We start from the raw sequence: 13,889 nt of genomic DNA, 5'->3' as shown, positions 1-13,889 counted from the left end.
CTGCAACAAATGAGTCAGGATGGTCACTGGCACTGCCCTCACAAGACGATTGGAGAAATGGGAGATTGCAGCCTCCCCACGGGAGATCTTGCAAATTGCCGTAATTGTGTATAAATAGAAAGAAATGCAGAGGCAACTGTCAGCCAAGGTCCTGCTGACTCAGTGCCACCTTGTGTTTTCACCAGGAAGCACAGAAGCACAAGGAAGACTGTCAGTGAGGGGCAGAGAGGGAGTCTGAGTAAGAACTCAGCCTACTTTAATCTGTGGTATTATGGATTCACTCAGAGCAGCCACTGAGCAAACCCATAAGCTGTTCTCCTGCAGGACTGCCATGGCTCTAAGCCATCCAAGCCTTCCTGAAGGAGAGCTGGCATTACTGGGGCAGAATGAGGCACAGAAGAGTACAAGTTTTTTGCCCTGCATCACAGCCAGTGGAGAGCTTTGAAGCAGGGCTTTGATTTTATAACGGTGACCTACAAAGTCTAACCTCTATTCCAGACTCCTCTGAGACAGAACTATGTGGGCAGCATTAGTAAATGTCATTATACAAACTTGCAGGATGCTACAGGGAGGAGAGCAAGCTTATCCATGTTCCTCCTTCCTTCCTTTCTCCTTAGTGGTTGCCTTTGCAGAGGAGCAGCCCAGGAGGGCCATAACACTGTCACTCCTGGGGAGCCCTGGTGGGAGTGACTGGATCCCTTGTTTGTGCACTGTGCTCCCACTGAGGTAGGAACACACCAACTCAAACAAGAGACAGAACTGTACCCATCTCTGCTCTTGTCTTCCCTGAAGAGAGGAGGCTTGTGCAGTCTGACAGCACTGCAGCTCGAGAGGATGCCCGAGGGTGCTGGGGGACACCCCTGCAACTCACAGCTGGGGGCAAACTCTGCAGGAGGGAGCACTGATGGGAGGCTGTTGGCCCCAGCAGCCTCCCTCCACTCCTGAGGTCTTCCTAAATCACAAAGAAAAAGAATCATAGAATCACAGAATCAGCCAGGTTGGAAAAGACCTCTGAGATCATCAAGTCCAACCCTTGATCCACGACTGCCATGGTTCCCAGACCATGGGATGCCACATCCAATCTCGTCTTAAAAACCTCCAGGGACGGAGAACCCACCACTTCCCTGGGCAGCCCATTCCAATGGCTGATTACCCTCTCTGTAAAGAATTTCTTCCTAATATCCAACCTAAACCTCCCCTGGCACAGCTTAAGCCCATGCCCTCTTGTCTTACTGACAGTTGCCAGGGAAAAGAGACCAACCCCACCTGGCTACAACTGGGTGTCAGCTTTGATATCAGTTCTCCTGTAATTCTTTGAAAAATCATGAGTGGTTTCCATTTCAGCATTGAAATGTCTCCTTGGGTTAAGTTTGCCTCTTCTGACGAGAATGATCTGATGACTTTGCCTGGGACTGTTCAGTGCAGGAATCTGTGACTCCTGCCCACCCTCCACAGGCCTGGCCTGCACCATCCCATTGCTGGGCCTGCCTTGATCTCCCTGTGGCTCTGCCAAGGTCCTGCACTCAGTATCCTAATCCAAAACTGCTCCTGCTCCTCCAGTCCTGCAGATCTACACCCAGCTTTGCCCATACTTCTCCCTCAAAAGCAAATGCAAGCTTGCTGTTAATGAGTAAAAAGCCTCCATATTAAGTACCTCAGGTTCTAAGACCACTTTCATTATCCGATAGTTTAATTTTACAAGTAAGTAGATATAGAGACAGCTGTAGAGATATAGATACATAAATATGGTTCCTTGTTTCACAGGAAACACAGTGCTATAGCATTTTTTTCAGCCTAACCATAGCAGAGAGCATTAACAGAAACCCTCACTTTTCCACTTAGTACACATAAGTACACAGAACCAAATCTCTCCCTGGAGTAAACTTGCTGAAGTCAAACAGGGCTTACATCAGAGATGAGTTTGGCACTCTGTTCTTACTGAGCTCTACAGCAGAAATTCAAACACAGGCATATTTCCACTGAACATGCTGAAAGCATGAGGTCACGATCAGGAGAGAAGTCCAAACTCTGCTGCCATTTCATGATTATTTGGATCAGCCCATTTGTCTGACATGCCCTTACCCATGTCCTCTCTTTAAGAGAATGGAGAACATTAGGAATTCTCTGCAGGGGTAGATGGGGACACATCTTTTTCACTGTAAGGAAATGCATCTGTTCGCACAAGAAATTTGAGAAATAAAGGATAAAACACAGTCTGCATGAGAAAGGCACCCCAGATCACTGTTTTCCACAAGCAGAGGCCATGTTTCCAGAAGTTCAAGCCCAGCTTAAGGAAACTGTGCACAACCTTAAGACTCACCCAGGCCCAAGTCACCAGTGGGATGAATTCCTTTACTACAGTAAATTGCCAGTACGTGTTGGCTTAAGCCAAACTCCCAGAGAGAAACCTTGTCTCTACTGAAGCCAGTGGAAGCTTTGGTATTATTTCTGTTGTCCCAGAATTCATGTCTCCCACCTGGTCTCTGTTCTTCACTGTTATTTGCTGTCAAGGCACACAGGATGGGAAGCTCTCCACTGGATAATATATTGCTGCAGGTAAGCTGAACCCATGGGAGCAGAGCCTTGTAACTGCAAAAGGAACATGAGGACATCAATAAAACATGTCTGATCCTGTTCTTCTAATATTAATCTGAAATCAACAAGTTTGAAACCAGTGAAATGGATCTGAACACTCTGGATTTTCTTACATACTCTCTTTTATAGGGTGTTTTCTTATTATAGATGCTAAAAGTGAACCTTTCTGCTATGAAACACTGATTTCACAGATAACTTTCTGTCCATGGGATGTGAGAAGCTCGTTATAATCACCTGAAAAGATTTCTCTTCTGAGTTTTGATTGCTCTTGATAATTTCATTTAGTCAGCGCTAGTTCATTAATTTACCAAATACATATATTTTAAAATTGCATTTCATCAAGTTTTTTATTTTGTCAAGCTGCAAAACAAATTCCTAAGAGAATCAATCTGCCAAATGGCTGGAGGTGGGGTGTAAACCCATTTAACCCAGGATCCATGTGACCTCAACTCAACTTTTCCAAATGGCAGAATGGTCTGTCTGCAATGTGCCAGCAATCCCCATCTAGATCTTCCTAGAAAAGGGTCCATATCAGAGGAAGGCACTGACCAGACCTTTAAAATACTCCCATCAGTTCACCCCTACAGCAGATAGCTCTAGTTCAGGAGCAAGTCACGTTGGAAGGAGAGATGGTGATTGGGAAGTGTCTCCTGATCCTGTCCATGATGCACAAGTTCTGTCACTTAATAAAGAACCTCATTCCCCAGAACCCTTCAAGCCAGGACCTTTCACCCAAAGTGAATCAATTTTTAAAGTTGAAAGCCCAACTTTGAGATGGAAAGGGAGAGTTTAAAACACTATTTCATTCTTTCAAGCTGTGCTACAAATGGCCAACACCTAGGGGGGAAGCATTAACTCCTAGGACCAGTGAAAAGACATATAAATCACATGGGGAAGCATCTTGGCCTAGCGGCTACTAACCCATTGGAGATAAATCTAGGAAAAATCTTCCTGGAGTTCTGCAGATTTAATTTTAAGAGACGAGAAAAAGGGGAAAGTAGTTTATTTACTGGTTTTAGTTCAAATTTGGCAACAAATATCAGTCAGTGTTATGCCATCTATACAATGCACCTTTTCCTACACCAATAAGCCACAGGAAAAAAAAAATCATATCTCTTATGTTAAGCTGTAAAGCTGTTACAGAATTTTGACATTTCAGTAGCAACCTTGTATTGTCTGGGTTTGCATTCACACCTCCTAAGGGTATGAGCTGAGCAAAGTTAGAGGAGATAGAGTATGCAGATAAACTGTAGAGCAGAGGGCACCCAGGACCACGCCGGGGAGAAAAGGCAGAAGCGTCTGGGCCCAGTAGCTTAAATTCCCTTTCAGAGCCCACAATATAATCCAGGATTCAAGAGTCTCACTATCTCTCGTTGTTAGCAAGCATCTGTAAAACCCAGATGCAAAATGCTTGCCTCATTCCCCTCTGTGTGCTGACCTACAAGGAAGATAACTATGTACTTCTTCTATCAGTTACTCCCACAGCCGGGGTAGCACAGGCCTGTACAACATGTATAAATGTTCCCACGTTACTGATGAATCACCCAGGAATGAATCTGAACTCACATGATGGAATTTCTGTAGTTTCCATTTGCTTATTTTTTCAAACCCATGCACGGACACATACATAAGAGAAGCAAGGCACTGAAAAAAATGCTGATACTGGTAAGTCATGTATTTAGAAGATAGGAAATAGCAGGTACAAATTTAACATGAAGACCTAGTAAATCCAGTTCCTTTGAACATATTTCTGGTGATCTGGTTCTTTCTTATCCTATCACATGCTATTTGCTGACTGAAGACTGACATATTGCACAAGGCAGACCTATTCTTCAGCAGAACAGGAGGCTGTACTGAAAGAGGACGTTGTCTTTAGGATTTCTGCTCATTTATTGCCAGGATGGTAAAGTGTACAGTAAATGAGGCAAGGAACTGAGAGGAAAGAAGAGGTGGGTCTCAAGATTAATGTAGCTGAATGTCTAGAGGGATAGATTTTCTCCTGCCTGCTAGTATAAATGTCATTTGTACAAATGTTTTGGTTTAAGCAAGACACTTAAGCCAAGTACCATGAAAGGTCACTCACTGAGGATGCCCTGTTTTCTTGATTCCTGATTTGAGGCCTGGGCTGTGATTTATAGGACATCTTCAACATACCTGTCTACAGCACAGGAAGATGGGAGCTGTTTTATGAAGTCCTTCAAAACTCCCTACTGCAATGTCTCTGCCTCAGTGTCCCAAACAGGAGCCTAATACAACAGTACACCCTCATCAGCCAGAGATGTGGCACTAAGTTAGTTAATGTCTGTACACCAGCCAGCCATTATAGTGATGTGTGCCACACAAAAAACCTGGGAGAAGATTAATCATTTTTTCTCCAGAGTAGGGTTTGAATTGTGTCCAGCAAATAAAGCCTGGAGCCATACACCAGACAATGAGGAGGAAATAAAATATTGACTAGCTGCTTATTCATAAAGCTCCATCTATTCCGTGCACCGTCCTGAGACAGAACTGCTGAGTAAAAAGCAGTATGAGGAGAGGCAGTTGAAGATCTTATTGCATGCCCAGGAGAAGACTCAAGCCTGTGTGTGCTAACTTTGCATTTGGCATTGCCTAAGACTCAAAGCCTACTTTGCAGTTTTTAAGATGTTCATAGAAGAGTATGTCCCTACATGCAGGAGTGTTTCTGTGTTCCCCTGAGCAGGATCATATTCCGAATTGGGTCCCTAATTCCTTTAGGTTTCAGTGGTATTGAAATCTATTAGCAGTAGTAAACTGTTGAAACAATGGTGAGAGGCAAACTGATAACTCTGAAACCACAGGTGGCTCCTGCAGTCAGGGAAAAATACCCTTTCTCCTGAATTCTTGGCTAGATCTGCTGACAAGGCAGATAAATGCCTCTGAGGGTTATCTGTGCCTCTTTGCCTCTGTCCTCTCCTCGACAGGGATACGTGTGTTTTTCATGGGAGCACTGTCTGTGCCAGAGAGTTAGAAACCCAAGAGCAAAGGTTTCAGCTAACCAACTGTGTAATCTGAAGGACAAGAGGTCAGAGTCTCAAAAGGGAATAGAGAACAACCCTGAGCATCTCTGGGGAAAGCAATGGCAAGACCTGCACTCCATTTCTGTGCTCCTGACTTTAATGAGCTTTGCCAGCCTTTGTGCTTCCACTCTGCTGCCCCTTGGACATAGACAAAGGAGTACAGTTAAAGGAATTTACCTGCGGCCTCTATCAGAGAAGCAGGCAAACAAAAACTACAACCTCGAAACAGAGAGAGGAAGAAACAATTGGTTGTCAGCTTCTAATCAATAAATTCTCCTTGGACTGTTTCTAGTTCACCTGAGGCTGATCAATATCCATTGGGGAACCTTCCAGTGGGACCAACTTTTAATTTATCTCCCAATTTCCTCTCCAGAGCCTGGGCATCAGATCTAATTACTGTGCCTGTTTACCCGGTTTGCTTTTCTCGCCAGGAGGATATTATGCTTCTTGATGGGGAAACGAAGATGTTACAGTGCAAAGGAAGTGCTCGGGGCAAGAGCCCTGGGTGCCACGTGCAGACAGACATTCCTGGCCTTCCCAAGTAAAGGTGAGGGTGCCCGAGGAGAGCCAGAGAAAATTAGTCACTGGAGAGATGACACCAAGCACGAGGAGACAAATGTGATCAGACACTAAGAAGGTAGTATGGAAAGACAGAGAGGGAACTAGGGCAGGGAATTCAGTTCTTGGGACTGGTAGACTCCAAGACAAGAATATAAATAAGAATGAATCATATTAAATATTAGTCTTATAATGAATCTACCAGTTGTTCCTCAATAGTTTTATCTTGAGTTGTTAAAAGTGACTAAGCCACTGAAATTCTAGGGTGGTTGAGTACCTAATCCACTTAGTTTCCTTTGAAAATCCTGGCTACAGATTTTTACTCCATGTCCCCATGAAATGTATAATAGAGACACTTTCCTTGTGAACACTTCAGGGAGGGACTAACCCATGGAAGTGGAATGGAGAAATGAATAGCTGCCCAGATTCCATGTTCCTGGCAGTGATTATTCACGATGTAGTGGGATGCACTCACTGGTGCTTTAGAAATGCCTGTGGCTACTGGTTATGGCACTTGGACAAATCTGGAATGCACTGTTTTCTAGCAGAGGTAACTATGTTGGGTTTGGGGGGTTTTTTTGGGAGGGTTTTTTTTTTCTTTTGTACAGCCAAACTGAAGCCCTTATCAGAAGGCTGAAACTGCCCAGACATCAGATTTACAGGAATGCTTCACCTTGCCCTCCTTACTTGGAGATTCCCCAACCAGGAAATCAGAAAAGATGGATTATAGACTTGGCAGCAGGAGGATGGGAAAACAAAGCAGTGCTACAGAGGGCCTCAGGTACATTAGAGCTTTAGCCCTAGTAATGCCAACGGCCTCCTATTCACAACCCTATAACCCTTCACATAAGCTGCTGAGTCAGCACTTTCCCAAAGTGTCAGTGGCAGCATTTTCCCTCTATTGTTCCCATACTGCTATTCTCTCTCTCTTTTTTTTTCTTCTTCAATGTTCTCATACTGTTACTCTTGGAGTTTTGCTCTCATGGCCTTGCACCCACTATGAGAGTCTGGGACCTCACTTCTACCCTTCCTGGCTGGCCCCCAGAGAGAGGAAGTTTTCCCTTTCCCCCTCTCTCTGTGTTTTTTATTCACTCCTAGATTTGCTGGAGCTGATGTATGTGCTCAGCCACAGACTCTGCTCAGAAACCACTGTGTGTGTAAACCTGCCTTTGTGCAACACTTTGTGCAACAACAGCCGTGACTGAGGTGCAACTGTGATCAAGGGTGGTGGTTCCTGTGTCAACACTCACCAGAAAAGCAAAGAGCACCTACCAAGGGCAGTGTTCTGTTTTAGAAAGCTGTTAAATAATACCAGTTAGTGAGTAGTGTGGGGTTTGAGTACTAACTTAAGCCTGTGTATGGAGACCATGGCACTAGCAAGAAAGGAAACACAGTGAAACAAAAAATCAAACAGAAAGACTCGTGCCTTCTTTCATGTGAATTTAATTTGGTAAAGAGCTGAAAGCCCTCTGGGGAAAAGCTCTCTTTTGCCTGTGTCTACATAATCATGGGTATGTTGGCACAATTGCTCTTGCATGATGTTTTCCAACAGTTCCTGCAGCCCAAGGTGCAAGAAAAAACACACTTTTGTCCTTCTGGGCCTGGAAGTAAAGAAACTCATAGTCTCAGGAGAATATAGAAAATAAGGATGCAGATGGTGAGGATCAGACAAAGCAATAAACAGATTAAACACCAGGCAGACTGAAGCTTACCTGACAAACAGCAGCCTAAAAGAGCTGGGGATGTGAAAGACAAGAGGTTCATTTTTGGGTGGGAGAGTTAGAGATCTCTTGAGAGGGGGAATATTTGGTGGTGTGGCTAAATGGCAGGTGCTGCAGAACAGAGCTGCTTGTCCCATGAGTGATGGAATCCAGATGACAACCCAGAAAGGGTTGAAAACTTACAATATCCACTATAGTTTGCAGCATTTTCTATCCTCCTGATCCCATAACTTTTGCCACTCTGTGTCTATGTGTATGAGTTAGAGATGATGTCAAAAACAGAAAAAACAAGAAAGGGAGAGAGGTATGATTATCTGGCTGGAAGTGAAAAGCAGCATGGAGACTCCTCATGGACCTCTGTGCATTGTCAATAGCAGAAGAAACTCTCCTTGTAATTAGTATCACTATTCAGCTTACTGTGAAATGCTGCTTTATATCTCTGCATAAAAATGTGGAGCAAGGAAAAGAGGAGAGTTCAGACCCTAGCAGAGAGGATTAGAGGTACTGTTCAAAACAAATAATTCATACTTGTTTAAAAATAACAGCCAAGTTTGCTCAGCGCTTGTAAGTCACCTGAATAACTCATTTCAGTAAATATGATTTTAGATTTCTACAGCATCTTTCAAGAATCTGAGAGAATTCAATAAACAACAATTAAGACTCACATCCTGTCCTGTGACACAGGCAAGTACTGTTATTCCTAATTTATAAACTGGATTTGATGGTTTTCCAAAGGGTTGCTGGGGACACAGAAAAGCATTCTGCCCCATTTTAACAAAAAACTCCACAAGCCACCCAACTTCTTAAGAAGTGAAGCAGTTTGGCCAAATTTATGCAGCTAAGCTATGACATACAACACAGGATGCAAAACTGCCTGACTCTCCTACCTACTCCTCTGGTTTCAGAACAGTCTCTCCTCCTAATGTGAGGGCAGGGGAGGAAATGGAATTTTCCTCCCACGGGGAATTTCAAAATAATTCTTCATTTCAAACTTGAATGGAAAGTCAAAATTCCGTGGAAAAGTATAAATGTTAAGATCTAGACATTTTATATCAAAACAGGATGATCCAACATGTCATTCTGTTACGGCATTTTTAATTTTGGATCAACATATTGAAAAAAAAACCAAGAAATTTTATGTTGAAATGTCAACCCCAAACAAAATATTTTGTTATGCTTCTCCCAGCTGGAAAACCTTTTTTTTTTTTTTTTTTTTTTTTTTTTTTTTTTTTTTTTTTTTTTTTTTTTTTTTTTTTTTTTTTTTTTTTTTTGTCAGAAATGACATTTTATCCTTGCAAATTTCAATTTAGGTGAAATCATGTTGTCTGATGGGAAAACATTTCTGTGACAAAAATGTTAATCAGCTCTGAAGTGACTATGTTTTCTGTCAAGAAAAGGAAGACAAAAAATGCTGACTTCAGAATTCTGAGGAGCTGAAGTGTTCTGAACAAAAAAGATCTGGGAGGCCTCTGAACCGGACTGAAGTGCTGATTGGGAAGAACAAGTGAATTGTCTTAAAAAGGATGTTCTGAATGGAGCAGAATCAAATAGCTAGATAAGTGAAGGAAGAAATGAAGTGTCTTTTTTGAAGCTATACAGAAGTCACTTTTCTTATGCCCTGGAAGCCAAGGTGGGTTGTATAACTAGGTAATGTATGCACTGGGAGGGCTACCAAAATTGTTTCTTGGCTCGGAGAAATATGGCCTCTCTTTGCAATAGACATTTATGACAAAACACGTCCAGAGTAAATCTCCTAACTCCTCGTGGTGGGGGACCAGCAGCTATGCTTCATGTTTTGCAGCATACAGGTTTATACCTGTTATGTATGGGTTATATACGACATAGTTCTTACTCAATGCAACTTGAATTTGTAATAATCCAGGTTTACAGGTTATTTGTTACCTATAGGATTGCAAACAGTAATAAGTGGTAGTAGCTTTAATCATTCACTACCCTGGAACATCCCTTCAGGTAACTTTCAGCTGCTGCTGGCTTCTTATTTATTTGGCTGGTTACATAACTTCAACATTCCCCTTTATCACCTGTGGTCTTCTCAACTGGGAATTGCTTGCTGCAAATTTGGACTCTATTGATCACCTGGCCTGCAGCTCACCAAGAAACACGGAATAGCATCGTTTCTGCTTCGTGGCCTGGCAGATCCCTGCTTCTGGAAACCTTTTGTTGTTGAAAATTATTATGGCATTTTATGTTGACCTCTCCATTTCTACACCTTAATTTTTTTGAATATACAGGTAAATTATGTTACTTGGTTTTCTTCTGGTGTTTCCATACCTTGTCTCTCACAAGTATACACCATCATGTATTTAAAACAGCTTTTCTATCTTCTTTACTATTATTATCACAGAAGCATCTAGAGATTCAAATAATACCAATGATCCTCTGGGCTAGGAATAATCTCTTTTCTGAAAGGTTTACAGTCTAAACAGGCAAGACAATGAGTGACAGTGCAGGGAAGCAGAAGGTCAAGTAAACAATATAACAGATCAACAGCAGTGCCAGGAATCCCTAGTTTTCCAGCAGGTCCCCAGCACCCACTGCATTTACCCTGCTTCCAAATGTAAACAAATTCCTGTCTGCAGTGTCTCAGCTTGCCCCCCACAAAGCACACAAAGATGTGTGGGTATAGGTGTCAATCACATCCACTCTCTTGTCCACACAAACAAAACCTGTGCTTTGGTTTCAACACACAAAAGCTGCCCAGCAGTTTTCAAGGGCTACCTGGGCTTAAATCAGAATTAGGGCTGGCTCTGCATCCCATTGTCAACACGTGTCATTACCAGTATCACCACTAAGATCAGTGAGGCTCCCGTGGTCTCATTGATATGCAGCCAACTCACTCACAGAAATATCCTTTCACCTCTCTTGTTCATGGAGAGACTTTTACTGGGTGAACAAATGTATTTTTGCTGTCATAAAATGAATCACAAACTTCTTTTTTATTAATAAAAGCCACGCTACTTCGATGCCCTGAAAATTTCGGCACTTCCATACTTGCACATTCCCCTTCTGGAGACACGTACAAATATAAAACCCCTCAAGTGGAAATGTATTCAGTCAGGTAGAGACAAGCAATTTTGATTTGTCACACAATATTGAGATTTTGTGCAGGCTGTGAAATCCTGGCAAGCAGCTGCAGCTGATTTCTGCCCTCCAGGCCTGGGGCCAGGGGTGCTTTCTGCCTGACACGCATCCACCCCTCCTTTCATCGGTGTGGAAGGAGATTCCCTCTCTATCTCCTTATCATTCACCCAGATCATTCTAGCAAGCCTGGTGAAGCAGGTGTGAGTGAGAGCTTGCTCCTTGAACACTGCACAGAGATAACTGAGAGCTGGACACTTACCCACACCAGCACAGGCTTAATGTATCCCTTCGCTGGGGTGTGTCTTGCTTGCTAACGTCAAGGAAATGCACGTCTTGAACTCGTCCTTCAGATCTCCTCTGCTGCTTCCTACTCTTTGTTTCCTCCCCCGTGCCTTTTAACTGGAAAAAAAAAAAAGTGTATAATTTTAAGGGCCTATCCACTGGCAAAATGGTTGGTTCAATGGGGAGAATATACGTCCCTGTGCAGAGGCACAGATCCTGTTATAGATGACAGCAGATAACCCCACAGAAGGGTTTTCATTCTAAGCCTCTATTTTGTTTGCTTAACAATTTAATATAATTTTTGCTTAGTGAAGGCTTGTCTCCAAGATAAATAGTTTTCAAAAGATTAATAAATACATAGTTAATTTTTTAAAAAAATTTTATCTATGTCTTCTGAGTGATAACAGGATTCGATTGGTTTGGGGAAGAAAAAAAAAAGTCGAACAAGCAATTTAAAAATTATTGTTATTTTTTAAATTTCTGAGCTTTCATTTGACAGCTGTGCTAAAATGGGAATACAGAGCTGGGCCACCCCTGAGGGATCCTGAATTCCTCTCTGGCAGTATTATAAATGACTGCTTTGGACTTAAAAAAAATGAGAAATCCTTTAAATGAAGTCACTCTCGGCAGTCACCAAGTTTAATCTCTAATTTTTTACCACAGATCAGAATGTCAATAGGCCACACCTATCAAGGCTAGTCGTGATCTAGCAAATCCTTTTGGCACATGCATAGTCTGAACAAGGACTGCAATAGGAAACCTGGTTTCTTAGTGGAAAATTTAGCAAGTTATTACCCTGCTCTAATGCCATTTCATATTCATTATCTACCAGCAAGAGGAAATCAAGAAGTCTCTTCAGAAGCACAAGAAAATAAGAAATTAAATAGGGGATTGTCTCTCTTGGGGAAGAGTTTTCCAGTGGTGTCAGCCCAATAGTGCTGTTACAGCATTTTTGCTCTTTTCTTACATCACACCTCTCCCAAACTGCAAACAACACAGTAGGTAGGAAATGTCATTATAAGATACACATTAGAAAATTATCAAGAATGCAAAGCTGAACATGTCACCTAGTCCAGTCTAGTGGAGTAATTGATATGAAAAGTATTAAAAGTATTTGCCATCCTTACTCAGATCACATACTATCCCATTCTGTGAGAAACCCCAAGAGGAATTTATAGGATTATTCAGTGAGTAAGGTACTATTCATGGTGAGTAAAGGTGGCAGAATCAACTTGCTACTGATTACAAGCCGCTTTTCCTCACTTACACTGCTGTAAATTTAAATTAACTCCACTCAATCAATGGCGAATAATTGATATAAAATCAGAGTAAGAGGAGAATTAGTCTATAAGTATGTCTAGAATGAATAAACAGTGAAAATTTGCCAGCATATATAACTCCCCCTTGAAGCTTTGCTGCAAGGTTACTTTTATAACTGATTGTTTCATTCTCAGAAGTGCTGTGCTGCTTCTTGAAAAGAAAAATATATTGAGCTTCTGCATGCTAAAATACGCCGTGGCTTCCGAGGCCTCGTGTTTTCTTGGGTGGTATGAAGATCCCACAAATCCCACTGAGCTCCACATCCTCACTAGCCAGGGCAAATGGGTCTTCTGGTAGCCTGTCAGGTATCCTGGTGTGCCCCACAGGCTTGGGGCTGGGTCTTGGGTTTCCACTGGAGAAAGCTGGACTAGCAGCGGATTTAAACATCACCTCTCTTCCTCTCAGCCTGTTCAGCAGGCTGAGAGAGCAATCCCTGTCTACACCTCACGTGTTCCAGGTAACACTGAGGCCCTGTCAGGGTCACATCGCCTCTGCCTTCAGCTGGGAGGCTTCTGCTCCTTCCTCTCTTCCCTCTGCTTCATACATTTTTTTGAGGAAGAACTATCCTTAACTATATTTGTATAGCAATTCCCCCAGCAGGCTTTGGATCCGGTCAGTGCCTCTAATTACTACCACAAATTTATTACTATTTAATCTGCAGAGACCTCATGATCCCTTTTGGGTGGCATATTTTTAACACCCATGACTATTGCCTGGGTATGGTTTAATTTTAGCTCCACATCAGATTCAGAGAATGATAAAATTGCCTCCCTCCCCCTGTGATGCTGACCCACCCCCTGTCCCCACCTTTACTCCTGCCATTGCTTTCTCTGTCCCACTTTCCTGTCCCCTCCCATCCCCAAGCCGTGGCTTGAGGAGGGTGCTGTCACCTCTGGAACTTGCAGATTAAAAGGCAAAAAATTGACAATAAACTGCCAATGGCTCATTTACTGTTGACGGTGAGTCAATCAAAATCTTGCTTTCCCACTGCTTCCTGGCTTTCCCATCTGTGTGAATTCATGACCCGATTTCTGATGTGTTCCACACTGTTACTTTTTTCCCCTCAGAGTTTAATTGCTTCTGTTTCACATTTGGGTGCTGAAAAAATTGACAGAAGCTGCACAATTCCCTGCAGCAATGGATCCTATTTGTATTGCTGTAAACTACGTTTTGCAGTGATATGATTAGTAATAAAAGGGAGAAAATTAAACAGAAATTAGCATCTCTTTGTATAAAATCTGGCTACCAGCCAAGTTTTACTCTAAGGGTCACA

The 13,889-nt window shown here is 42.6% G+C and overlaps 1 long non-coding RNA gene across 1 annotated transcript in view; it reads right to left on the bottom strand.

Annotated features, from left to right (window-relative positions):
* Positions 1–11,347, bottom strand: part of LOC120324882 — a 34,359-nt gene extending 23,012 nt beyond the window's left edge. Inside the window, exons 1-2 of the long non-coding RNA XR_005566557.1 lie at positions 11,274–11,347; positions 2,477–2,589 (exon numbers count right to left, since the gene is read on the bottom strand). This is a non-coding gene — a long non-coding RNA (uncharacterized LOC120324882). The remainder of the gene's footprint in view (positions 1–2,476; positions 2,590–11,273) is intronic.
* Between the last annotated feature and the right edge of the window lie 2,542 nt (positions 11,348–13,889).

Source organism: Pipra filicauda, unplaced genomic scaffold (genome assembly GCF_003945595.2).
Source record: "Pipra filicauda isolate LSUMZ 115617 unplaced genomic scaffold, ASM394559v2 scaffold744_size113956_pilon, whole genome shotgun sequence".
NCBI classification, from domain to species: Eukaryota; Metazoa; Chordata; class Aves; order Passeriformes; family Pipridae; genus Pipra; species Pipra filicauda.
The sequence above is the reverse complement of the archived record's forward strand: the minus strand, read 5'-3'. Positions and strand labels throughout refer to the sequence as shown.